The sequence below is a fragment of the Schistocerca piceifrons genome, chromosome 2, assembly GCF_021461385.2.
Source record: "Schistocerca piceifrons isolate TAMUIC-IGC-003096 chromosome 2, iqSchPice1.1, whole genome shotgun sequence".
NCBI classification, from domain to species: Eukaryota; Metazoa; Arthropoda; class Insecta; order Orthoptera; family Acrididae; genus Schistocerca; species Schistocerca piceifrons.
In genome coordinates this window covers 40090930-40116786 of record NC_060139.1, presented here as the reverse complement: position 1 = coordinate 40116786, position 25857 = coordinate 40090930, and the positions used below count along the sequence as shown (strand labels likewise).

At 49.2% G+C, this 25857-nt stretch overlaps 19 non-coding genes across 19 annotated transcripts; 9 read left to right on the top strand and 10 right to left on the bottom strand.

Moving 5' to 3' along the window:
- Positions 1-954: 954 nt before the first annotated feature.
- Trnag-ccc lies at positions 955-1026 on the bottom strand. Its single transcript has one exon. It is a non-coding gene; the product is annotated as a tRNA-Gly (tRNA).
- Positions 1027-1709: 683 nt separating this feature from the next.
- Trnal-uaa lies at positions 1710-1793 on the top strand. The gene has a single exon. It is a non-coding gene; the product is annotated as a tRNA-Leu (tRNA).
- Positions 1794-2919: 1126 nt separating this feature from the next.
- On the bottom strand, positions 2920-2991 carry Trnag-ccc. Its single transcript has one exon. It is a non-coding gene; the product is annotated as a tRNA-Gly (tRNA).
- A 683-nt stretch (positions 2992-3674) lies between these two features.
- Positions 3675-3758, top strand: Trnal-uaa. The gene has a single exon. It is a non-coding gene; the product is annotated as a tRNA-Leu (tRNA).
- A 1126-nt stretch (positions 3759-4884) lies between these two features.
- Trnag-ccc lies at positions 4885-4956 on the bottom strand. The gene has a single exon. It is a non-coding gene; the product is annotated as a tRNA-Gly (tRNA).
- Positions 4957-5639: 683 nt separating this feature from the next.
- Positions 5640-5723, top strand: Trnal-uaa. Its single transcript has one exon. It is a non-coding gene; the product is annotated as a tRNA-Leu (tRNA).
- A 1126-nt stretch (positions 5724-6849) lies between these two features.
- Positions 6850-6921, bottom strand: Trnag-ccc. Its single transcript has one exon. It is a non-coding gene; the product is annotated as a tRNA-Gly (tRNA).
- Positions 6922-14355: 7434 nt separating this feature from the next.
- Trnag-ccc lies at positions 14356-14427 on the bottom strand. Its single transcript has one exon. It is a non-coding gene; the product is annotated as a tRNA-Gly (tRNA).
- A 683-nt stretch (positions 14428-15110) lies between these two features.
- On the top strand, positions 15111-15194 carry Trnal-uaa. The gene has a single exon. It is a non-coding gene; the product is annotated as a tRNA-Leu (tRNA).
- Positions 15195-16320: 1126 nt separating this feature from the next.
- Positions 16321-16392, bottom strand: Trnag-ccc. Its single transcript has one exon. It is a non-coding gene; the product is annotated as a tRNA-Gly (tRNA).
- Positions 16393-17075: 683 nt separating this feature from the next.
- Trnal-uaa lies at positions 17076-17159 on the top strand. Its single transcript has one exon. It is a non-coding gene; the product is annotated as a tRNA-Leu (tRNA).
- A 1126-nt stretch (positions 17160-18285) lies between these two features.
- Trnag-ccc lies at positions 18286-18357 on the bottom strand. The gene has a single exon. It is a non-coding gene; the product is annotated as a tRNA-Gly (tRNA).
- Positions 18358-19040: 683 nt separating this feature from the next.
- Positions 19041-19124, top strand: Trnal-uaa. Its single transcript has one exon. It is a non-coding gene; the product is annotated as a tRNA-Leu (tRNA).
- Positions 19125-20250: 1126 nt separating this feature from the next.
- On the bottom strand, positions 20251-20322 carry Trnag-ccc. The gene has a single exon. It is a non-coding gene; the product is annotated as a tRNA-Gly (tRNA).
- Positions 20323-21005: 683 nt separating this feature from the next.
- On the top strand, positions 21006-21089 carry Trnal-uaa. The gene has a single exon. It is a non-coding gene; the product is annotated as a tRNA-Leu (tRNA).
- A 1126-nt stretch (positions 21090-22215) lies between these two features.
- Trnag-ccc lies at positions 22216-22287 on the bottom strand. The gene has a single exon. It is a non-coding gene; the product is annotated as a tRNA-Gly (tRNA).
- Positions 22288-22970: 683 nt separating this feature from the next.
- On the top strand, positions 22971-23054 carry Trnal-uaa. Its single transcript has one exon. It is a non-coding gene; the product is annotated as a tRNA-Leu (tRNA).
- A 1126-nt stretch (positions 23055-24180) lies between these two features.
- Trnag-ccc lies at positions 24181-24252 on the bottom strand. The gene has a single exon. It is a non-coding gene; the product is annotated as a tRNA-Gly (tRNA).
- Positions 24253-24935: 683 nt separating this feature from the next.
- Positions 24936-25019, top strand: Trnal-uaa. Its single transcript has one exon. It is a non-coding gene; the product is annotated as a tRNA-Leu (tRNA).
- The last annotated feature ends 838 nt before the right edge of the window (positions 25020-25857 follow it).

Below are 25857 nucleotides of genomic sequence, written 5' to 3'. Positions count from 1 at the left end.
TTTCAGCCACGAGGCCCGGAATCGATTCCCGGTAGCCGAACATTCTTTTGTTTGCTGAGTCTTGGTTATTCTCACGGCATTTACGATATCTTTGGGTTGTGGTTTTTGGGGTCCAAGCATCAGGCGAGCAAACGTGAACGAAAGCAGATATGTGCGTAAATGAGTGTCAGGGCAGTAATAAAGGTGGATGAGACGGTGGATCGGGTATTGGACTGCAGACGTGCCACATTGCGTAGCTCGATAGCTGAGTAAGTTAGAGCGTCGTGCTGTGAACACAAAGGCCACGTATTCGACCGCACCAAGTGCCATTTCATTTTTCTCCCCTAAAAGACAATGCTTCCTCCAGCGACACACTGCCAGGTAAATAACAAGCGATCTTCACAAGAAGTAAGGTGTCTACACGTTGCGCGATACTGTCGCCAACGGCCACACCGCGCGTAGTGCAGCGGTTCTCGTCTGTTCACCGGCGTTAGGAATCGTTGGCCGTGGTTAGTACATGGATGCGTGCTCGGCTGGGAACTCGACGTGCTGTTGCCTTCTTTCATTTTGCATTTTTCCTTCGGCTTCGTTGTTGCTTAGCAATAATTATGCGGTCCCGCACGCTGACGCCACTCTTGCCTCTCGGTACACTAAGGGGCGAATCTGTGGCCACAATAAAATGAAAGGTTCTGTCGTGTGTTTGTCGTTTTTTGGTCTCTCCCAGTCGTTTGTCGCGCCTGCCCTCTACATATATGCCCATTTCCAAGCGTCAGCTTTCGCGTCAGCCGAGCAAAGTCGAGACAAGTCGACACATGGAGACACACGATGCTGAGAAACGAAAGCCGCAGACTAGCGCCCTGGCAGCACGGACTGAGACGAGGGGCGAAGGAAAACTATTCGTACCGCGACAGTTCACAGTTTCGAAGATCGCGTTTCGTTACGTGGAATACCCGTAGAAGAAAAAAGTACCTTTTGTGCGGTGGCCGGGAATCGAACCCGGATCAACTGCTTGGGAAGCAACCATGCTGACCGTTACACCACCACCGCGTTGTGCTGCGTCCCACCCACGCCTTGATGTGTCGGCTACCCTCCTGCCATCAGAGGCCGAAGGCGACGGCGCTGTAGGCGCTCAACGCCAGGGCGGAGGTGAGCACATCTGAACGCAGTGCGTAGGTGCTGCTAGGGCGATGTAGCGTAGCTAGAAGCAGAACTGACAGCCGTTGAAAAACTGCCCTTTAATTTACAGCAGGGCGATAAAACAAATATCTAATGTGACGTACTTACTGATGATCCAGAGACGATTCAGCATGTGTGTGCCAATCCAGAAGTAGAAAGCGCCTAAGTATCACAATATTAAGTTGGTTAGTTTGATGCTCGCCTGGAGCCTATCATTAGCTTCCCCTGAGGGCGAAATGCACAGCGTAGCCGTTGCTAGGGAACGGCCTCTTCTGTCGTTTTTTGTTTTCTCTGCGTCAGTGTGAATATTGATAACTACAGTTCTGCTCGTTCCACTCAAGACAGATGGCGACGGAAAACAATGGTGTAAGGCACCATGTTTAAGCTGTGGTTCCCGAAAGTGAGGGTGGGGTGCAACCTCACATCTGACAACTCGTTTTAAATACTCTAAAACCAACGTATTTCCTTCACACAAGAAAAAAACACGCTAATTTCGCAGTCAGGCTCTGGAGATATACCGAGAAACGACGGTGGAAGAGATCTGGCGCCCACGCGTCAGATTGGCCGAGCGGTCTAAGGCGCCAGATTTAAGCTCTGGTTCCCGAAGGGGAGCGTGGGTTCGAACCCCACATCTGACAATGCATTTTAAATATTCCAAAACTACCAATTTCGTACATGCGGGAAAACAAGTAAATTACGCGGGAACAGGTTCCACAGATACTACGAGAAACGGCAGTGACTATGGTGCTTGCCTTGCAAGTCTGATTGTCTGGCGGCCTGAAAGAATGGAAAGCTGTTAGGAGACATGGCTTTCAGCCACGAGGCCCGGAATCGATTCCCGGTAGCCGAACATTCTTTTGTTTGCTGAGTCTTGGTTATTCTCACGGCATTTACGATATCTTTGGGTTGTGGTTTTTGGGGTCCAAGCATCAGGCGAGCAAACGTGAACGAAAGCAGATATGTGCGTAAATGAGTGTCAGGGCAGTAATAAAGGTGGATGAGACGGTGGATCGGGTATTGGACTGCAGACGTGCCACATTGCGTAGCTCGATAGCTGAGTAAGTTAGAGCGTCGTGCTGTGAACACAAAGGCCACGTATTCGACCGCACCAAGTGCCATTTCATTTTTCTCCCCTAAAAGACAATGCTTCCTCCAGCGACACACTGCCAGGTAAATAACAAGCGATCTTCACAAGAAGTAAGGTGTCTACACGTTGCGCGATACTGTCGCCAACGGCCACACCGCGCGTAGTGCAGCGGTTCTCGTCTGTTCACCGGCGTTAGGAATCGTTGGCCGTGGTTAGTACATGGATGCGTGCTCGGCTGGGAACTCGACGTGCTGTTGCCTTCTTTCATTTTGCATTTTTCCTTCGGCTTCGTTGTTGCTTAGCAATAATTATGCGGTCCCGCACGCTGACGCCACTCTTGCCTCTCGGTACACTAAGGGGCGAATCTGTGGCCACAATAAAATGAAAGGTTCTGTCGTGTGTTTGTCGTTTTTTGGTCTCTCCCAGTCGTTTGTCGCGCCTGCCCTCTACATATATGCCCATTTCCAAGCGTCAGCTTTCGCGTCAGCCGAGCAAAGTCGAGACAAGTCGACACATGGAGACACACGATGCTGAGAAACGAAAGCCGCAGACTAGCGCCCTGGCAGCACGGACTGAGACGAGGGGCGAAGGAAAACTATTCGTACCGCGACAGTTCACAGTTTCGAAGATCGCGTTTCGTTACGTGGAATACCCGTAGAAGAAAAAAGTACCTTTTGTGCGGTGGCCGGGAATCGAACCCGGATTAACTGCTTGGGAAGCAACCATGCTGACCGTTACACCACCACCGCGTTGTGCTGCGTCCCACCCACGCCTTGATGTGTCGGCTACCCTCCTGCCATCAGAGGCCGAAGGCGACGGCGCTGTAGGCGCTCAACGCCAGGGCGGAGGTGAGCACATCTGAACGCAGTGCGTAGGTGCTGCTAGGGCGATGTAGCGTAGCTAGAAGCAGAACTGACAGCCGTTGAAAAACTGCCCTTTAATTTACAGCAGGGCGATAAAACAAATATCTAATGTGACGTACTTACTGATGATCCAGAGACGATTCAGCATGTGTGTGCCAATCCAGAAGTAGAAAGCGCCTAAGTATCACAATATTAAGTTGGTTAGTTTGATGCTCGCCTGGAGCCTATCATTAGCTTCCCCTGAGGGCGAAATGCACAGCGTAGCCGTTGCTAGGGAACGGCCTCTTCTGTCGTTATTTGTTTTCTCTGCGTCAGTGTGAATATTGATAACTACAGTTCTGCTCGTTCCACTCAAGACAGATGGCGACGGAAAACAATGGTGTAAGGCACCATGTTTAAGCTGTGGTTCCCGAAAGTGAGGGTGGGGTGCAACCTCACATCTGACAACTCGTTTTAAATACTCTAAAACCAACGTATTTCCTTCACACAAGAAAAAAACACGCTAATTTCGCAGTCAGGCTCTGGAGATATACCGAGAAACGACGGTGGAAGAGATCTGGCGCCCACGCGTCAGATTGGCCGAGCGGTCTAAGGCGCCAGATTTAAGCTCTGGTTCCCGAAGGGGAGCGTGGGTTCGAACCCCACATCTGACAATGCATTTTAAATATTCCAAAACTACCAATTTCGTACATGCGGGAAAACAAGTAAATTACGCGGGAACAGGTTCCACAGATACTACGAGAAACGGCAGTGACTATGGTGCTTGCCTTGCAAGTCTGATTGTCTGGCGGCCTGAAAGAATGGAAAGCTGTTAGGAGACATGGCTTTCAGCCACGAGGCCCGGAATCGATTCCCGGTAGCCGAACATTCTTTTGTTTGCTGAGTCTTGGTTATTCTCACGGCATTTACGATATCTTTGGGTTGTGGTTTTTGGGGTCCAAGCATCAGGCGAGCAAACGTGAACGAAAGCAGATATGTGCGTAAATGAGTGTCAGGGCAGTAATAAAGGTGGATGAGACGGTGGATCGGGTATTGGACTGCAGACGTGCCACATTGCGTAGCTCGATAGCTGAGTAAGTTAGAGCGTCGTGCTGTGAACACAAAGGCCACGTATTCGACCGCACCAAGTGCCATTTCATTTTTCTCCCCTAAAAGACAATGCTTCCTCCAGCGACACACTGCCAGGTAAATAACAAGCGATCTTCACAAGAAGTAAGGTGTCTACACGTTGCGCGATACTGTCGCCAACGGCCACACCGCGCGTAGTGCAGCGGTTCTCGTCTGTTCACCGGCGTTAGGAATCGTTGGCCGTGGTTAGTACATGGATGCGTGCTCGGCTGGGAACTCGACGTGCTGTTGCCTTCTTTCATTTTGCATTTTTCCTTCGGCTTCGTTGTTGCTTAGCAATAATTATGCGGTCCCGCACGCTGACGCCACTCTTGCCTCTCGGTACACTAAGGGGCGAATCTGTGGCCACAATAAAATGAAAGGTTCTGTCGTGTGTTTGTCGTTTTTTGGTCTCTCCCAGTCGTTTGTCGCGCCTGCCCTCTACATATATGCCCATTTCCAAGCGTCAGCTTTCGCGTCAGCCGAGCAAAGTCGAGACAAGTCGACACATGGAGACACACGATGCTGAGAAACGAAAGCCGCAGACTAGCGCCCTGGCAGCACGGACTGAGACGAGGGGCGAAGGAAAACTATTCGTACCGCGACAGTTCACAGTTTCGAAGATCGCGTTTCGTTACGTGGAATACCCGTAGAAGAAAAAAGTACCTTTTGTGCGGTGGCCGGGAATCGAACCCGGATCAACTGCTTGGGAAGCAACCATGCTGACCGTTACACCACCACCGCGTTGTGCTGCGTCCCACCCACGCCTTGATGTGTCGGCTACCCTCCTGCCATCAGAGGCCGAAGGCGACGGCGCTGTAGGCGCTCAACGCCAGGGCGGAGGTGAGCACATCTGAACGCAGTGCGTAGGTGCTGCTAGGGCGATGTAGCGTAGCTAGAAGCAGAACTGACAGCCGTTGAAAAACTGCCCTTTAATTTACAGCAGGGCGATAAAACAAATATCTAATGTGACGTACTTACTGATGATCCAGAGACGATTCAGCATGTGTGTGCCAATCCAGAAGTAGAAAGCGCCTAAGTATCACAATATTAAGTTGGTTAGTTTGATGCTCGCCTGGAGCCTATCATTAGCTTCCCCTGAGGGCGAAATGCACAGCGTAGCCGTTGCTAGGGAACGGCCTCTTCTGTCGTTTTTTGTTTTCTCTGCGTCAGTGTGAATATTGATAACTACAGTTCTGCTCGTTCCACTCAAGACAGATGGCGACGGAAAACAATGGTGTAAGGCACCATGTTTAAGCTGTGGTTCCCGAAAGTGAGGGTGGGGTGCAACCTCACATCTGACAACTCGTTTTAAATACTCTAAAACCAACGTATTTCCTTCACACAAGAAAAAAACACGCTAATTTCGCAGTCAGGCTCTGGAGATATACCGAGAAACGACGGTGGAAGAGATCTGGCGCCCACGCGTCAGATTTTCCGAGCGGTCTAAGGCGCCAGATTTAAGCTCTGGTTCCCGAAGGGGAGCGTGGGTTCGAACCCCACATCTGACAATGCATTTTAAATATTCCAAAACTACCAATTTCGTACATGCGGGAAAACAAGTAAATTACGCGGGAACAGGTTCCACAGATACTACGAGAAACGGCAGTGACTATGGTGCTTGCCTTGCAAGTCTGATTGTCTGGCGGCCTGAAAGAATGGAAAGCTGTTAGGAGACATGGCTTTCAGCCACGAGGCCCGGAATCGATTCCCGGTAGCCGAACATTCTTTTGTTTGCTGAGTCTTGGTTATTCTCACGGCATTTACGATATCTTTGGGTTGTGGTTTTTGGGGTCCAAGCATCAGGCGAGCAAACGTGAACGAAAGCAGATATGTGCGTAAATGAGTGTCAGGGCAGTAATAAAGGTGGATGAGACGGTGGATCGGGTATTGGACTGCAGACGTGCCACATTGCGTAGCTCGATAGCTGAGTAAGTTAGAGCGTCGTGCTGTGAACACAAAGGCCACGTATTCGACCGCACCAAGTGCCATTTCATTTTTCTCCCCTAAAAGACAATGCTTCCTCCAGCGACACACTGCCAGGTAAATAACAAGCGATCTTCACAAGAAGTAAGGTGTCTACACGTTGCGCGATACTGTCGCCAACGGCCACACCGCGCGTAGTGCAGCGGTTCTCGTCTGTTCACCGGCGTTAGGAATCGTTGGCCGTGGTTAGTACATGGATGCGTGCTCGGCTGGGAACTCGACGTGCTGTTGCCTTCTTTCATTTTGCATTTTTCCTTCGGCTTCGTTGTTGCTTAGCAATAATTATGCGGTCCCGCACGCTGACGCCACTCTTGCCTCTCGGTACACTAAGGGGCGAATCTGTGGCCACAATAAAATGAAAGGTTCTGTCGTGTGTTTGTCGTTTTTTGGTCTCTCCCAGTCGTTTGTCGCGCCTGCCCTCTACATATATGCCCATTTCCAAGCGTCAGCTTTCGCGTCAGCCGAGCAAAGTCGAGACAAGTCGACACATGGAGACACACGATGCTGAGAAACGAAAGCCGCAGACTAGCGCCCTGGCAGCACGGACTGAGACGAGGGGCGAAGGAAAACTATTCGTACCGCGACAGTTCACAGTTTCGAAGATCGCGTTTCGTTACGTGGAATACCCGTAGAAGAAAAAAGTACCTTTTGTGCGGTGGCCGGGAATCGAACCCGGATCAACTGCTTGGGAAGCAACCATGCTGACCGTTACACCACCACCGCGTTGTGCTGCGTCCCACCCACGCCTTGATGTGTCGGCTACCCTCCTGCCATCAGAGGCCGAAGGCGACGGCGCTGTAGGCGCTCAACGCCAGGGCGGAGGTGAGCACATCTGAACGCAGTGCGTAGGTGCTGCTAGGGCGATGTAGCGTAGCTAGAAGCAGAACTGACAGCCGTTGAAAAACTGCCCTTTAATTTACAGCAGGGCGATAAAACAAATATCTAATGTGACGTACTTACTGATGATCCAGAGACGATTCAGCATGTGTGTGCCAATCCAGAAGTAGAAAGCGCCTAAGTATCACAATATTAAGTTGGTTAGTTTGATGCTCGCCTGGAGCCTATCATTAGCTTCCCCTGAGGGCGAAATGCACAGCGTAGCCGTTGCTAGGGAACGGCCTCTTCTGTCGTTTTTTGTTTTCTCTGCGTCAGTGTGAATATTGATAACTACAGTTCTGCTCGTTCCACTCAAGACAGATGGCGACGGAAAACAATGGTGTAAGGCACCATGTTTAAGCTGTGGTTCCCGAAAGTGAGGGTGGGGTGCAACCTCACATCTGACAACTCGTTTTAAATACTCTAAAACCAACGTATTTCCTTCACACAAGAAAAAAACACGCTAATTTCGCAGTCAGGCTCTGGAGATATACCGAGAAACGACGGTGGAAGAGATTTGGCGCCCACGCGTCAGATTGGCCGTCGCAGTTCCGCTTGCGACGCCGTGCACGTCGCACGTGTTGTGCCTTCGCTCCGCAATAGCGTGTGCAAGCCGTGACTACTTTCTTTGTTTACGTTGTTTGCTAGATTTGCTGTATTGTGCTTCCGTCAGTTCACTTTTAGTGTTTTGTGACGTTTTGTGTTAGCGGTCTCGACCGTTTAATAAGTGGATATGTCGTCCAGGTTGTTCCCAAGGAAATGTACTCTGTGTTTCGAATTTGACAAGTCTACACGTCATGTTCAACCGAGTTCCATGGAAGTTCACGATTTCATAGTGGATGTCATTGGTATTACGTCTGACCAGGTTCATACTGCCTATTACGACACAGATCTCTACTGTTTCTTCGTCAAGTTGTTAAACCCTGTGTTACTGGAGAGGATTCTGTTAAAACATGGTAGCCGAGCTGAGTTCCGTCATCGTGACGCCTCGGCGAGTACTGTTCTCATATCCAATGCTGATGTAGAATACAAAAATGTCCGTGTGTACAACCTGCCGCCGGAAGTTGAAAACTGTTATTTACGTGAGATTTTGACGAAGTATGGGGAGGTCAAGCAAATCCGTAACGAACGTTGGTCTAGTCAACATCGGTTACAGTGTTTTAGTGGCGTCCGGTCAGTCGAAATGCACGTCAAGCAAGATATCCCCTCCCATCTTATTGTTTGTGGGTATAAAGTTCATGTCACGTACAGTGGGCAACCAGGCACATGCTTTATTTGTAATGAAACTGGCCACTTGCGTACGAACTGCCCTAAACGTGTATTTGTTCTCAAAAATACTTTGGAACAGCGTAAAAAGTTGACATTGGCCGATCTTGTTAGGGAGGCTCCAATCACGGACATCGAACGCCCTCGTGATAGTGAAATATTGCCCCCGGAGCCTGGTTTGCCTGTTGCCGACTTTCCACCCTTTCCTTCAAAACCGGTTACAGATACGCCTTCCTCCAAATCTGACGTGCAGCTGCTGAGCCACAAACGGCGCAGAACGTGTGATGATGATAGTCCGGACGAGGCTCTCCAGGAATTAGAACTCGACGTCCCAAAAGAGATGCCGGTTACGGTTACTGACTCAAGTTTTTCTGAACCGTCGCACGCAGCTGTCGACGCTGCGGCTATTGACGTCATTCCGAGTGACGTACAGGCAGCTTTGGCACCACAACAGCCGAGCACGCCGCCTGAAGTCGCGACGTCACCACAGGCCGACTCACAACAAGCGCGTGCTTCCGATAAGCATAACGAGGAAGGCAGTACTTGTGTACAAACTGAAGGAAGTCAAAGTCCGTCTACAAACAAACACGAAGTTCGTGCTAGTGACAACAAACAAACTTGTCCACCTTCTGAGTCAGTTCTTTCTGCAGATCAGATGGCTGAGGCGTCACATCACGTTATGGATTGCGAAGTCACTCAGGACCCTCCCACACCTCCGTCTGCCGATGTGTTCCCTAGCAGAGCACGTAGTAGGACCACAGTTCAACCGAACGTCAACGCAGTACGGAAGAAAAACAAACCCAACGACACACAAGTGACTGTTCGTGATCCTCCCGACAATGCAGCCCATTCCGAAGTTTCTCTGACATTGTAATGCGACCAGTGTTGTTTAGTGACCCTTTACGTACCTCACTGTAATAATGGCACAAGCGTACAAATTCGTCTCCCTGAACATAAATAAGATTCGATCTGATCTCAAAATTGCGGCCCTACAGCAGTTTCTATACGAATCTGACGCTGATATTGTGTTGTTGCAGGAAGTTACTGTTTTAAATCTCATCTCTGGTTTTAAAACCATATCAAACGTTGCTCCTGAGGAAAGTACAGGTACCGCACTTTTATTACGGGAAGGTATTCCAGTTGGGGAGATCGAGTTTTTAGATTCCGGTCGAGGAGTGAGCTGTAAAATTTTTGATGTAACCCTTGTTAATTTATATGCCCCATCAGGCAACAGCAACAAATTCGAACGGTCACGTTTTTATAAGGAGGATGTTACATATCTGTTGAGGAGCAGTCCTCAAAACCTGATAATAGGAGGTGACTTCAACTGTGTTCTACGTAAAAACGATCAGTCCCCTAATTTTAATTACTGCAAAGAACTGCACGAGCTCGTTAAGAATATTAAGCTGAAAGATGCTTGGGAACTGAAGTATCCTACTTTAGTTAAATTCACTTTTTTCACCGTTACTTCATGCAGCCGTCTGGATAGGATTTATCTATCGGACTGTATCAGTGACAGACTCCTAGCGGTTGACGTAATCCCGGCTAGTTTTACCGACCATTGCGCTTTTACGGCAACGGTTCACTTAAATCGACAGCCTACCAAATTATTTCGTTCCCCGTGGATGTTAAACATATCGCATCTGGCGGACGCTGAGTTATTTGACGTTATCAGGCATGTGTGGGAAACTTGTTTGCGTTCCATCACTTTTTATCCGACTAAAGCGATGTGGTGGACCACTGTTGCCAAACCAAAGCTTCGAAAAAGTCTCATTTATTATAGTGCTCAGAAAGCACGCGCCTTCAAGAGGACCTTTGAGTTTTACTACACTGTGCTGCGACAACTGTATGATTCATCCACTGCGACCAACACTAACTTTCCGTCAATTCAACGTGTCAAGGCTAAACTTGTCAGCTTGAAGCGTCAACAATTGGAAGGTCTGAAAGTTAAATCCAAACCTAAATCTGTTTTAGCCGACGAAATGACATCTATGTACCATTTATTCAAGCATTTATCACGTCGCCGCCGGGCTTTCATTGATGTTTTGGAAAGAGATAATGGGGAATTACTCTCTGCTCAAGCGGCCATTATTAGTGAAATTCACCAACATTTCCAACGACTGTATTCCAGTGAAATTGTCAATGAACCTGCTGTCAGTGCAGTGGTCAATGTTTTTGATAGGGCGATTACTCCTGCTGACAATGTCGACTTTTTATCGGATTTCACTCCCGAGGAAGTTTTAGCCTTGATCTCTGAATCGCCTTCCTTTAAATCGCCTGGTCCTGATGGTTTGCCCAAGGAATTTTATATCAAATTCTGGAATGTCCTTGGTGGTACTTTTACTGAAATTGTTAATGAAGTCATGAGTGGTGGTCCTCTTCCTGCCGAGTTCAAGGTGGGTAGAATTGTTTTAGTCCCGAAGAGAACTGGTCACAAGCGAGTTGATAATCTCCGTCCAATCACATTGTTGAACTTTGATTATAAAACGATTGCCCGAGCGATTAATAGCAGACTGACCCCCATCCTTGGGAAAGTTATTCATTCACACCAGTCTTGCCTTCCAGGGAGATCCATTATGACTCCGGTTGCAGAGTACAGAGACGTTATTTCAGTAGCGGCCGTAACCAACATCAAATGTGCTTTCCTTTTTCTTGACTTTTGCAAAGCTTTTGACCGCGTTAGTCATCACTATTTAGAACGCATCCTGCAACGAATTGGACTCGAAGAACGAGCTGTGGCAGTCATTCGGCATATGATAACAGGCATTACTGCTAGGATCACCGTTAACGGTCAGCTGACACAAGCTGTTGGTATACGACGAGGTGTACCGCAAGGCAGTCCGTTGTCGATGTCGCTCTTTGTTTTGTCGCTCGAGCCATTTCTGAAGAGATTGTGTATCACATTAACTGGCCTTTCTGTCTTAGGGAGCAATCTTACTGTGAGGGCTTACGCCGATGATGTTGCTGTTATCCTACGTCATGAGTCTGAAGTGGCCCAATTGCGGGCTGAGATTGATACTTACAGCACTGCGTCTGGAGCGAAACTCAGTGAGGGTAAATGTAAGGTTCTAAGCTTACGGGGCTTCGAATCTCTTGCTATACCGTGGGCACAGATCGTCGAACAACATGTTGCTCTGGGAATCATCATCGATAGGTGTCCTTTACGTATGGCAGCTAAAAACTGGAAACTTACTGCCAATCGAATACAGGGAGCTATAGTGGAAAACACCTGGCGATCGACAAATATCCTCCAGAAGATCAGGATTTTGAATACATACATACTCTGTAAAGCTTATTATGTCGCTCAGGTGTTCCCTCTTCCCAAAATGCAAGCCCATAAGATCATGCGTTTGTCCAGTAGGTTTGTGTGGCTCGGTCATATTTTTAAGTTAACCTATACCACACTGTCTAAGTCAGTGCAAGCTGGGGGCCTGCAACTCAATGATATCCGTCGAAAGGCGACAGCACTCTATATAAAACGAACAACTGTGATAATTACCACGATGCCCCATACTATCACATCGAAGCTGTTTCGCATTGTTCGCCCTAAATGTATGAAACCGCCAATTGACATCGGGAAACTAAACTTTCAATTGCAACATGTCGGTGTTTATTACCTCGAAATGAGTTACTTAGGTGACAGTGTTTCCACAAGTCCTTGTCTCACGACAGTGTTCTTAATTGCTCAGTGGCAGAAGTACGAAGCTCCAAATACAATTGAAATGCACTACCCAAGAATCGTCTGGACGGCAGTGTGGACCAATATTACTCTCAAAATTCATTCTTCCGATGTGCTTTCCGCCTGGTATAAAGTTGTCCACAATCTTATTCCAACCAACGAAAAACTCAACCGCATTGGCTTAAGTGCTACTGACAACTGCCTCAAATGTGGATTAGTAGACACTCTGAGGCACAGGTTTACTTGCTGTGGACATCAGTTCAACTGGCATTGGGTGCGGAAACGATTGGCGCTGCTCACACGTAGCACTGAAAGTCTTTATACAACTGATATCCTCCTGTGGCCTGATACACGGTTTTACCCCAAAACGAAAAACAATACTGTTATGTGGATGCTGGGACATTTTGTCAATTACGTCATAACGCAACACGGAGAAGACAATATTACTGCCTTTACTGCTTATATGGCAACGGCATATTGGCGAAGAAACCAGTTCCCACACATTAAGAGGGATTTTGGCAATATGTTAACAATCCTGTTTGAGAAACAGGGAATTGGGTGATTCTAAAGTAAATCCGCGATTCCTGTCACCATTTCCATGGTGAAGTTCCCAGGTACAAGACAACAGTGAATAATATTTCGTTATCATTTCGCCTATGGCGCTTGAAGAACCTGAAGTTTTCTTTTCTTTCTTATTCCTCATTATTTGTTTTTTGAGGGAAGAGACATCTCTTTTTTTTTTTCCTCTCTTCTTGGTTTTGAGAAAGATTTCTAATTTTCGTTGGCACTTATATTCCAAAAAGAAGAAGCAATGAGCTCCTTGTAATCACGAAGAAATTGAATTCCTTTTGTGTACTGTTGTACGATGCCAGTGAATCTGGAGACATTGATTTCATTTGATTATAGCTGAAGAAGCTCGCCAAGGAAGGCATTCATGGAGAGCGCAAGGAGGGCTGTAAGGGGAGAAGGGAGGCCCTATATAAAAAAAAAAAAAAAAAAAAAAAAAGTGGCTAGGATACCTGGATTCACCCAGGAGGCCCAGGTTCGACTCCCGGTACCGGATGGGAAGTGTTAGCGCACACGACCCTCCATGTTTTGGCCTTCCAACGTTCGTTTGTCGCCCTAAAAAAAAAAAAAAAAGCGGTCTAAGGCGCCAGATTTAAGCTCTGGTTCCCGAAGGGGAGCGTGGGTTCGAACCCCACATCTGACAATGCATTTTAAATATTCCAAAACTACCAATTTCGTACATGCGGGAAAACAAGTAAATTACGCGGGAACAGGTTCCACAGATACTACGAGAAACGGCAGTGACTATGGTGCTTGCCTTGCAAGTCTGATTGTCTGGCGGCCTGAAAGAATGGAAAGCTGTTAGGAGACATGGCTTTCAGCCACGAGGCCCGGAATCGATTCCCGGTAGCCGAACATTCTTTTGTTTGCTGAGTCTTGGTTATTCTCACGGCATTTACGATATCTTTGGGTTGTGGTTTTTGGGGTCCAAGCATCAGGCGAGCAAACGTGAACGAAAGCAGATATGTGCGTAAATGAGTGTCAGGGCAGTAATAAAGGTGGATGAGACGGTGGATCGGGTATTGGACTGCAGACGTGCCACATTGCGTAGCTCGATAGCTGAGTAAGTTAGAGCGTCGTGCTGTGAACACAAAGGCCACGTATTCGACCGCACCAAGTGCCATTTCATTTTTCTCCCCTAAAAGACAATGCTTCCTCCAGCGACACACTGCCAGGTAAATAACAAGCGATCTTCACAAGAAGTAAGGTGTCTACACGTTGCGCGATACTGTCGCCAACGGCCACACCGCGCGTAGTGCAGCGGTTCTCGTCTGTTCACCGGCGTTAGGAATCGTTGGCCGTGGTTAGTACATGGATGCGTGCTCGGCTGGGAACTCGACGTGCTGTTGCCTTCTTTCATTTTGCATTTTTCCTTCGGCTTCGTTGTTGCTTAGCAATAATTATGCGGTCCCGCACGCTGACGCCACTCTTGCCTCTCGGTACACTAAGGGGCGAATCTGTGGCCACAATAAAATGAAAGGTTCTGTCGTGTGTTTGTCGTTTTTTGGTCTCTCCCAGTCGTTTGTCGCGCCTGCCCTCTACATATATGCCCATTTCCAAGCGTCAGCTTTCGCGTCAGCCGAGCAAAGTCGAGACAAGTCGACACATGGAGACACACGATGCTGAGAAACGAAAGCCGCAGACTAGCGCCCTGGCAGCACGGACTGAGACGAGGGGCGAAGGAAAACTATTCGTACCGCGACAGTTCACAGTTTCGAAGATCGCGTTTCGTTACGTGGAATACCCGTAGAAGAAAAAAGTACCTTTTGTGCGGTGGCCGGGAATCGAACCCGGATCAACTGCTTGGGAAGCAACCATGCTGACCGTTACACCACCACCGCGTTGTGCTGCGTCCCACCCACGCCTTGATGTGTCGGCTACCCTCCTGCCATCAGAGGCCGAAGGCGACGGCGCTGTAGGCGCTCAACGCCAGGGCGGAGGTGAGCACATCTGAACGCAGTGCGTAGGTGCTGCTAGGGCGATGTAGCGTAGCTAGAAGCAGAACTGACAGCCGTTGAAAAACTGCCCTTTAATTTACAGCAGGGCGATAAAACAAATATCTAATGTGACGTACTTACTGATGATCCAGAGACGATTCAGCATGTGTGTGCCAATCCAGAAGTAGAAAGCGCCTAAGTATCACAATATTAAGTTGGTTAGTTTGATGCTCGCCTGGAGCCTATCATTAGCTTCCCCTGAGGGCGAAATGCACAGCGTAGCCGTTGCTAGGGAACGGCCTCTTCTGTCGTTTTTTGTTTTCTCTGCGTCAGTGTGAATATTGATAACTACAGTTCTGCTCGTTCCACTCAAGACAGATGGCGACGGAAAACAATGGTGTAAGGCACCATGTTTAAGCTGTGGTTCCCGAAAGTGAGGGTGGGGTGCAACCTCACATCTGACAACTCGTTTTAAATACTCTAAAACCAACGTATTTCCTTCACACAAGAAAAAAACACGCTAATTTCGCAGTCAGGCTCTGGAGATATACCGAGAAACGACGGTGGAAGAGATTTGGCGCCCACGCGTCAGATTGGCCGAGCGGTCTAAGGCGCCAGATTTAAGCTCTGGTTCCCGAAGGGGAGCGTGGGTTCGAACCCCACATCTGACAATGCATTTTAAATATTCCAAAACTACCAATTTCGTACATGCGGGAAAACAAGTAAATTACGCGGGAACAGGTTCCACAGATACTACGAGAAACGGCAGTGACTATGGTGCTTGCCTTGCAAGTCTGATTGTCTGGCGGCCTGAAAGAATGGAAAGCTGTTAGGAGACATGGCTTTCAGCCACGAGGCCCGGAATCGATTCCCGGTAGCCGAACATTCTTTTGTTTGCTGAGTCTTGGTTATTCTCACGGCATTTACGATATCTTTGGGTTGTGGTTTTTGGGGTCCAAGCATCAGGCGAGCAAACGTGAACGAAAGCAGATATGTGCGTAAATGAGTGTCAGGGCAGTAATAAAGGTGGATGAGACGGTGGATCGGGTATTGGACTGCAGACGTGCCACATTGCGTAGCTCGATAGCTGAGTAAGTTAGAGCGTCGTGCTGTGAACACAAAGGCCACGTATTCGACCGCACCAAGTGCCATTTCATTTTTCTCCCCTAAAAGACAATGCTTCCTCCAGCGACACACTGCCAGGTAAATAACAAGCGATCTTCACAAGAAGTAAGGTGTCTACACGTTGCGCGATACTGTCGCCAACGGCCACACCGCGCGTAGTGCAGCGGTTCTCGTCTGTTCACCGGCGTTAGGAATCGTTGGCCGTGGTTAGTACATGGATGCGTGCTCGGCTGGGAACTCGACGTGCTGTTGCCTTCTTTCATTTTGCATTTTTCCTTCGGCTTCGTTGTTGCTTAGCAATAATTATGCGGTCCCGCACGCTGACGCCACTCTTGCCTCTCGGTACACTAAGGGGCGAATCTGTGGCCACAATAAAATGAAAGGTTCTGTCGTGTGTTTGTCGTTTTTTGGTCTCTCCCAGTCGTTTGTCGCGCCTGCCCTCTACATATATGCCCATTTCCAAGCGTCAGCTTTCGCGTCAGCCGAGCAAAGTCGAGACAAGTCGACACATGGAGACACACGATGCTGAGAAACGAAAGCCGCAGACTAGCGCCCTGGCAGCACGGACTGAGACGAGGGGCGAAGGAAAACTATTCGTACCGCGACAGTTCACAGTTTCGAAGATCGCGTTTCGTTACGTGGAATACCCGTAGAAGAAAAAAGTACCTTTTGTGCGGTGGCCGGGAATCGAACCCGGATCAACTGCTTGGGAAGCAACCATACTGACCGTTACACCACCACCGCGTTGTGCTGCGTCCCACCCACGCCTTGATGTGTCGGCTACCCTCCTGCCATCAGAGGCCGAAGGCGACGGCGCTGTAGGCGCTCAACGCCAGGGCGGAGGTGAGCACATCTGAACGCAGTGCGTAGGTGCTGCTAGGGCGATGTAGCGTAGCTAGAAGCAGAACTGACAGCCGTTGAAAAACTGCCCTTTAATTTACAGCAGGGCGATAAAACAAATATCTAATGTGACGTACTTACTGATGATCCAGAGACGATTCAGCATGTGTGTGCCAATCCAGAAGTAGAAAGCGCCTAAGTATCACAATATTAAGTTGGTTAGTTTGATGCTCGCCTGGAGCCTATCATTAGCTTCCCCTGAGGGCGAAATGCACAGCGTAGCCGTTGCTAGGGAACGGCCTCTTCTGTCGTTTTTTGTTTTCTCTGCGTCAGTGTGAATATTGATAACTACAGTTCTGCTCGTTCCACTCAAGACAGATGGCGACGGAAAACAATGGTGTAAGGCACCATGTTTAAGCTGTGGTTCCCGAAAGTGAGGGTGGGGTGCAACCTCACATCTGACAACTCGTTTTAAATACTCTAAAACCAACGTATTTCCTTCACACAAGAAAAAAACACGCTAATTTCGCAGTCAGGCTCTGGAGATATACCGAGAAACGACGGTGGAAGAGATTTGGCGCCCACGCGTCGGATTGGCCGAGCGGTCTAAGGCGCCAGATTTAAGCTCTGGTTCCCGAAGGGGAGCGTGGGTTCGAACCCCACATCTGACAATGCATTTTAAATATTCCAAAACTACCAATTTCGTACATGCGGGAAAACAAGTAAATTACGCGGGAACAGGTTCCACAGATACTACGAGAAACGGCAGTGACTATGGTGCTTGCCTTGCAAGTCTGATTGTCTGGCGGCCTGAAAGAATGGAAAGCTGTTAGGAGACATGGCTTTCAGCCACGAGGCCCGGAATCGATTCCCGGTAGCCGAACATTCTTTTGTTTGCTGAGTCTTGGTTATTCTCACGGCATTTACGATATCTTTGGGTTGTGGTTTTTGGGGTCCAAGCATCAGGCGAGCAAACGTGAACGAAAGCAGATATGTGCGTAAATGAGTGTCAGGGCAGTAATAAAGGTGGATGAGACGGTGGATCGGGTATTGGACTGCAGACGTGCCACATTGCGTAGCTCGATAGCTGAGTAAGTTAGAGCGTCGTGCTGTGAACACAAAGGCCACGTATTCGACCGCACCAAGTGCCATTTCATTTTTCTCCCCTAAAAGACAATGCTTCCTCCAGCGACACACTGCCAGGTAAATAACAAGCGATCTTCACAAGAAGTAAGGTGTCTACACGTTGCGCGATACTGTCGCCAACGGCCACACCGCGCGTAGTGCAGCGGTTCTCGTCTGTTCACCGGCGTTAGGAATCGTTGGCCGTGGTTAGTACATGGATGCGTGCTCGGCTGGGAACTCGACGTGCTGTTGCCTTCTTTCATTTTGCATTTTTCCTTCGGCTTCGTTGTTGCTTAGCAATAATTATGCGGTCCCGCACGCTGACGCCACTCTTGCCTCTCGGTACACTAAGGGGCGAATCTGTGGCCACAATAAAATGAAAGGTTCTGTCGTGTGTTTGTCGTTTTTTGGTCTCTCCCAGTCGTTTGTCGCGCCTGCCCTCTACATATATGCCCATTTCCAAGCGTCAGCTTTCGCGTCAGCCGAGCAAAGTCGAGACAAGTCGACACATGGAGACACACGATGCTGAGAAACGAAAGCCGCAGACTAGCGCCCTGGCAGCACGGACTGAGACGAGGGGCGAAGGAAAACTATTCGTACCGCGACAGTTCACAGTTTCGAAGATCGCGTTTCGTTACGTGGAATACCCGTAGAAGAAAAAAGTACCTTTTGTGCGGTGGCCGGGAATCGAACCCGGATCAACTGCTTGGGAAGCAACCATACTGACCGTTACACCACCACCGCGTTGTGCTGCGTCCCACCCACGCCTTGATGTGTCGGCTACCCTCCTGCCATCAGAGGCCGAAGGCGACGGCGCTGTAGGCGCTCAACGCCAGGGCGGAGGTGAGCACATCTGAACGCAGTGCGTAGGTGCTGCTAGGGCGATGTAGCGTAGCTAGAAGCAGAACTGACAGCCGTTGAAAAACTGCCCTTTAATTTACAGCAGGGCGATAAAACAAATATCTAATGTGACGTACTTACTGATGATCCAGAGACGATTCAGCATGTGTGTGCCAATCCAGAAGTAGAAAGCGCCTAAGTATCACAATATTAAGTTGGTTAGTTTGATGCTCGCCTGGAGCCTATCATTAGCTTCCCCTGAGGGCGAAATGCACAGCGTAGCCGTTGCTAGGGAACGGCCTCTTCTGTCGTTTTTTGTTTTCTCTGCGTCAGTGTGAATATTGATAACTACAGTTCTGCTCGTTCCACTCAAGACAGATGGCGACGGAAAACAATGGTGTAAGGCACCATGTTTAAGCTGTGGTTCCCGAAAGTGAGGGTGGGGTGCAACCTCACATCTGACAACTCGTTTTAAATACTCTAAAACCAACGTATTTCCTTCACACAAGAAAAAAACACGCTAATTTCGCAGTCAGGCTCTGGAGATATACCGAGAAACGACGGTGGAAGAGATTTGGCGCCCACGCGTCGGATTGGCCGAGCGGTCTAAGGCGCCAGATTTAAGCTCTGGTTCCCGAAGGGGAGCGTGGGTTCGAACCCCACATCTGACAATGCATTTTAAATATTCCAAAACTACCAATTTCGTACATGCGGGAAAACAAGTAAATTACGCGGGAACAGGTTCCACAGATACTACGAGAAACGGCAGTGACTATGGTGCTTGCCTTGCAAGTCTGATTGTCTGGCGGCCTGAAAGAATGGAAAGCTGTTAGGAGACATGGCTTTCAGCCACGAGGCCCGGAATCGATTCCCGGTAGCCGAACATTCTTTTGTTTGCTGAGTCTTGGTTATTCTCACGGCATTTACGATATCTTTGGGTTGTGGTTTTTGGGGTCCAAGCATCAGGCGAGCAAACGTGAACGAAAGCAGATATGTGCGTAAATGAGTGTCAGGGCAGTAATAAAGGTGGATGAGACGGTGGATCGGGTATTGGACTGCAGACGTGCCACATTGCGTAGCTCGATAGCTGAGTAAGTTAGAGCGTCGTGCTGTGAACACAAAGGCCACGTATTCGACCGCACCAAGTGCCATTTCATTTTTCTCCCCTAAAAGACAATGCTTCCTCCAGCGACACACTGCCAGGTAAATAACAAGCGATCTTCACAAGAAGTAAGGTGTCTACACGTTGCGCGATACTGTCGCCAACGGCCACACCGCGCGTAGTGCAGCGGTTCTCGTCTGTTCACCGGCGTTAGGAATCGTTGGCCGTGGTTAGTACATGGATGCGTGCTCGGCTGGGAACTCGACGTGCTGTTGCCTTCTTTCATTTTGCATTTTTCCTTCGGCTTCGTTGTTGCTTAGCAATAATTATGCGGTCCCGCACGCTGACGCCACTCTTGCCTCTCGGTACACTAAGGGGCGAATCTGTGGCCACAATAAAATGAAAGGTTCTGTCGTGTGTTTGTCGTTTTTTGGTCTCTCCCAGTCGTTTGTCGCGCCTGCCCTCTACATATATGCCCATTTCCAAGCGTCAGCTTTCGCGTCAGCCGAGCAAAGTCGAGACAAGTCGACACATGGAGACACACGATGCTGAGAAACGAAAGCCGCAGACTAGCGCCCTGGCAGCACGGACTGAGACGAGGGGCGAAGGAAAACTATTCGTACCGCGACAGTTCACAGTTTCGAAGATCGCGTTTCGTTACGTGGAATACCCGTAGAAGAAAAAAGTACCTTTTGTGCGGTGGCCGGGAATCGAACCCGGATCAACTGCTTGGGAAGCAACCATGCTGACCGTTACACCACCACCGCGTTGTGCTGCGTCCCACCCACGCCTTGATGTGTCGGCTACCCTCCTGCCATCAGAGGCCGAAGGCGACGGCGCTGTAGGCGCTCAACGCCAGGGCGGAGGTGAGCACATCTGAACGCAGTGCGTAGGTGCTGCTAGGGCGATGTAGCGTAGCTAGAAGCAGAACTGACAGCCGTTGAAAAACTGCCCTTTAATTTACAGCAGGGCGATAAAACAAATATCTAATGTGACGTACTTACTGATGATCCAGAGACGATTCAGCATGTGTGTGCCAATCCAGAAGTAGAAAGCGCCTAAGTATCACAATATTAAGTTGGTTAGTTTGATGCTCGCCTGGAGCCTATCATTAGCTTCCCCTGAGGGCGAAATGCACAGCGTAGCCGTTGCTAGGGAACGGCCTCTTCTGTCGTTTTTTGTTTTCTCTGCGTCAGTGTGAATATTGATAACTACAGTTCTGCTCGTTCCACTCAAGACAGATGGCGACGGAAAACAATGGTGTAAGGCACCATGTTTAAGCTGTGGTTCCCGAAAGTGAGGGTGGGGTGCAACCTCACATCTGACAACTCGTTTTAAATACTCTAAAACCAACGTATTTCCTTCACACAAGAAAAAAACACGCTAATTTCGCAGTCAGGCTCTGGAGATATACCGAGAAACGACGGTGGAAGAGATTTGGCGCCCACGCGTCAGATTGGCCGAGCGGTCTAAGGCGCCAGATTTAAGCTCTGGTTCCCGAAGGGGAGCGTGGGTTCGAACCCCACATCTGACAATGCATTTTAAATATTCCAAAACTACCAATTTCGTACATGCGGGAAAACAAGTAAATTACGCGGGAACAGGTTCCACAGATACTACGAGAAACGGCAGTGACTATGGTGCTTGCCTTGCAAGTCTGATTGTCTGGCGGCCTGAAAGAATGGAAAGCTGTTAGGAGACATGGCTTTCAGCCACGAGGCCCGGAATCGATTCCCGGTAGCCGAACATTCTTTTGTTTGCTGAGTCTTGGTTATTCTCACGGCATTTACGATATCTTTGGGTTGTGGTTTTTGGGGTCCAAGCATCAGGCGAGCAAACGTGAACGAAAGCAGATATGTGCGTAAATGAGTGTCAGGGCAGTAATAAAGGTGGATGAGACGGTGGATCGGGTATTGGACTGCAGACGTGCCACATTGCGTAGCTCGATAGCTGAGTAAGTTAGAGCGTCGTGCTGTGAACACAAAGGCCACGTATTCGACCGCACCAAGTGCCATTTCATTTTTCTCCCCTAAAAGACAATGCTTCCTCCAGCGACACACTGCCAGGTAAATAACAAGCGATCTTCACAAGAAGTAAGGTGTCTACACGTTGCGCGATACTGTCGCCAACGGCCACACCGCGCGTAGTGCAGCGGTTCTCGTCTGTTCACCGGCGTTAGGAATCGTTGGCCGTGGTTAGTACATGGATGCGTGCTCGGCTGGGAACTCGACGTGCTGTTGCCTTCTTTCATTTTGCATTTTTCCTTCGGCTTCGTTGTTGCTTAGCAATAATTATGCGGTCCCGCACGCTGACGCCACTCTTGCCTCTCGGTACACTAAGGGGCGAATCTGTGGCCACAATAAAATGAAAGGTTCTGTCGTGTGTTTGTCGTTTTTTGGTCTCTCCCAGTCGTTTGTCGCGCCTGCCCTCTACATATATGCCCATTTCCAAGCGTCAGCTTTCGCGTCAGCCGAGCAAAGTCGAGACAAGTCGACACATGGAGACACACGATGCTGAGAAACGAAAGCCGCAGACTAGCGCCCTGGCAGCACGGACTGAGACGAGGGGCGAAGGAAAACTATTCGTACCGCGACAGTTCACAGTTTCGAAGATCGCGTTTCGTTACGTGGAATACCCGTAGAAGAAAAAAGTACCTTTTGTGCGGTGGCCGGGAATCGAACCCGGATCAACTGCTTGGGAAGCAACCATGCTGACCGTTACACCACCACCGCGTTGTGCTGCGTCCCACCCACGCCTTGATGTGTCGGCTACCCTCCTGCCATCAGAGGCCGAAGGCGACGGCGCTGTAGGCGCTCAACGCCAGGGCGGAGGTGAGCACATCTGAACGCAGTGCGTAGGTGCTGCTAGGGCGATGTAGCGTAGCTAGAAGCAGAACTGACAGCCGTTGAAAAACTGCCCTTTAATTTACAGCAGGGCGATAAAACAAATATCTAATGTGACGTACTTACTGATGATCCAGAGACGATTCAGCATGTGTGTGCCAATCCAGAAGTAGAAAGCGCCTAAGTATCACAATATTAAGTTGGTTAGTTTGATGCTCGCCTGGAGCCTATCATTAGCTTCCCCTGAGGGCGAAATGCACAGCGTAGCCGTTGCTAGGGAACGGCCTCTTCTGTCGTTTTTTGTTTTCTCTGCGTCAGTGTGAATATTGATAACTACAGTTCTGCTCGTTCCACTCAAGACAGATGGCGACGGAAAACAATGGTGTAAGGCACCATGTTTAAGCTGTGGTTCCCGAAAGTGAGGGTGGGGTGCAACCTCACATCTGACAACTCGTTTTAAATACTCTAAAACCAACGTATTTCCTTCACACAAGAAAAAAACACGCTAATTTCGCAGTCAGGCTCTGGAGATATACCGAGAAACGACGGTGGAAGAGATTTGGCGCCCACGCGTCAGATTGGCCGAGCGGTCTAAGGCGCCAGATTTAAGCTCTGGTTCCCGAAGGGGAGCGTGGGTTCGAACCCCACATCTGACAATGCATTTTAAATATTCCAAAACTACCAATTTCGTACATGCGGGAAAACAAGTAAATTACGCGGGAACAGGTTCCACAGATACTACGAGAAACGGCAGTGACTATGGTGCTTGCCTTGCAAGTCTGATTGTCTGGCGGCCTGAAAGAATGGAAAGCTGTTAGGAGACATGGCTTTCAGCCACGAGGCCCGGAATCGATTCCCGGTAGCCGAACATTCTTTTGTTTGCTGAGTCTTGGTTATTCTCACGGCATTTACGATATCTTTGGGTTGTGGTTTTTGGGGTCCAAGCATCAGGCGAGCAAACGTGAACGAAAGCAGATATGTGCGTAAATGAGTGTCAGGGCAGTAATAAAGGTGGATGAGACGGTGGATCGGGTATTGGACTGCAGACGTGCCACATTGCGTAGCTCGATAGCTGAGTAAGTTAGAGCGTCGTGCTGTGAACACAAAGGCCACGTATTCGACCGCACCAAGTGCCATTTCATTTTTCTCCCCTAAAAGACAATGCTTCCTCCAGCGACACACTGCCAGGTAAATAACAAGCGATCTTCACAAGAAGTAAGGTGTCTACACGTTGCGCGATACTGTCGCCAACGGCCACACCGCGCGTAGTGCAGCGGTTCTCGTCTGTTCACCGGCGTTAGGAATCGTTGGCCGTGGTTAGTACATGGATGCGTGCTCGGCTGGGAACTCGACGTGCTGTTGCCTTCTTTCATTTTGCATTTTTCCTTCGGCTTCGTTGTTGCTTAGCAATAATTATGCGGTCCCGCACGCTGACGCCACTCTTGCCTCTCGGTACACTAAGGGGCGAATCTGTGGCCACAATAAAATGAAAGGTTCTGTCGTGTGTTTGTCGTTTTTTGGTCTCTCCCAGTCGTTTGTCGCGCCTGCCCTCTACATATATGCCCATTTCCAAGCGTCAGCTTTCGCGTCAGCCGAGCAAAGTCGAGACAAGTCGACACATGGAGACACACGATGCTGAGAAACGAAAGCCGCAGACTAGCGCCCTGGCAGCACGGACTGAGACGAGGGGCGAAGGAAAACTATTCGTACCGCGACAGTTCACAGTTTCGAAGATCGCGTTTCGTTACGTGGAATACCCGTAGAAGAAAAAAGTACCTTTTGTGCGGTGGCCGGGAATCGAACCCGGATCAACTGCTTGGGAAGCAACCATGCTGACCGTTACACCACCACCGCGTTGTGCTGCGTCCCACCCACGCCTTGATGTGTCGGCTACCCTCCTGCCATCAGAGGCCGAAGGCGACGGCGCTGTAGGCGCTCAACGCCAGGGCGGAGGTGAGCACATCTGAACGCAGTGCGTAGGTGCTGCTAGGGCGATGTAGCGTAGCTAGAAGCAGAACTGACAGCCGTTGAAAAACTGCCCTTTAATTTACAGCAGGGCGATAAAACAAATATCTAATGTGACGTACTTACTGATGATCCAGAGACGATTCAGCATGTGTGTGCCAATCCAGAAGTAGAAAGCGCCTAAGTATCACAATATTAAGTTGGTTAGTTTGATGCTCGCCTGGAGCCTATCATTAGCTTCCCCTGAGGGCGAAATGCACAGCGTAGCCGTTGCTAGGGAACGGCCTCTTCTGTCGTTTTTTGTTTTCTCTGCGTCAGTGTGAATATTGATAACTACAGTTCTGCTCGTTCCACTCAAGACAGATGGCGACGGAAAACAATGGTGTAAGGCACCATGTTTAAGCTGTGGTTCCCGAAAGTGAGGGTGGGGTGCAACCTCACATCTGACAACTCGTTTTAAATACTCTAAAACCAACGTATTTCCTTCACACAAGAAAAAAACACGCTAATTTCGCAGTCAGGCTCTGGAGATATACCGAGAAACGACGGTGGAAGAGATTTGGCGCCCACGCGTCAGATTGGCCGAGCGGTCTAAGGCGCCAGATTTAAGCTCTGGTTCCCGAAGGGGAGCGTGGGTTCGAACCCCACATCTGACAATGCATTTCAAATATTCCAAAACTACCAATTTCGTACATGCGGGAAAACAAGTAAATTACGCGGGAACAGGTTCCACAGATACTACGAGAAACGGCAGTGACTATGGTGCTTGCCTTGCAAGTCTGATTGTCTGGCGGCCTGAAAGAATGGAAAGCTGTTAGGAGACATGGCTTTCAGCCACGAGGCCCGGAATCGATTCCCGGTAGCCGAACATTCTTTTGTTTGCTGAGTCTTGGTTATTCTCACGGCATTTACGATATCTTTGGGTTGTGGTTTTTGGGGTCCAAGCATCAGGCGAGCAAACGTGAACGAAAGCAGATATGTGCGTAAATGAGTGTCAGGGCAGTAATAAAGGTGGATGAGACGGTGGATCGGGTATTGGACTGCAGACGTGCCACATTGCGTAGCTCGATAGCTGAGTAAGTTAGAGCGTCGTGCTGTGAACACAAAGGCCACGTATTCGACCGCACCAAGTGCCATTTCATTTTTCTCCCCTAAAAGACAATGCTTCCTCCAGCGACACACTGCCAGGTAAATAACAAGCGATCTTCACAAGAAGTAAGGTGTCTACACGTTGCGCGATACTGTCGCCAACGGCCACACCGCGCGTAGTGCAGCGGTTCTCGTCTGTTCACCGGCGTTAGGAATCGTTGGCCGTGGTTAGTACATGGATGCGTGCTCGGCTGGGAACTCGACGTGCTGTTGCCTTCTTTCATTTTGCATTTTTCCTTCGGCTTCGTTGTTGCTTAGCAATAATTATGCGGTCCCGCACGCTGACGCCACTCTTGCCTCTCGGTACACTAAGGGGCGAATCTGTGGCCACAATAAAATGAAAGG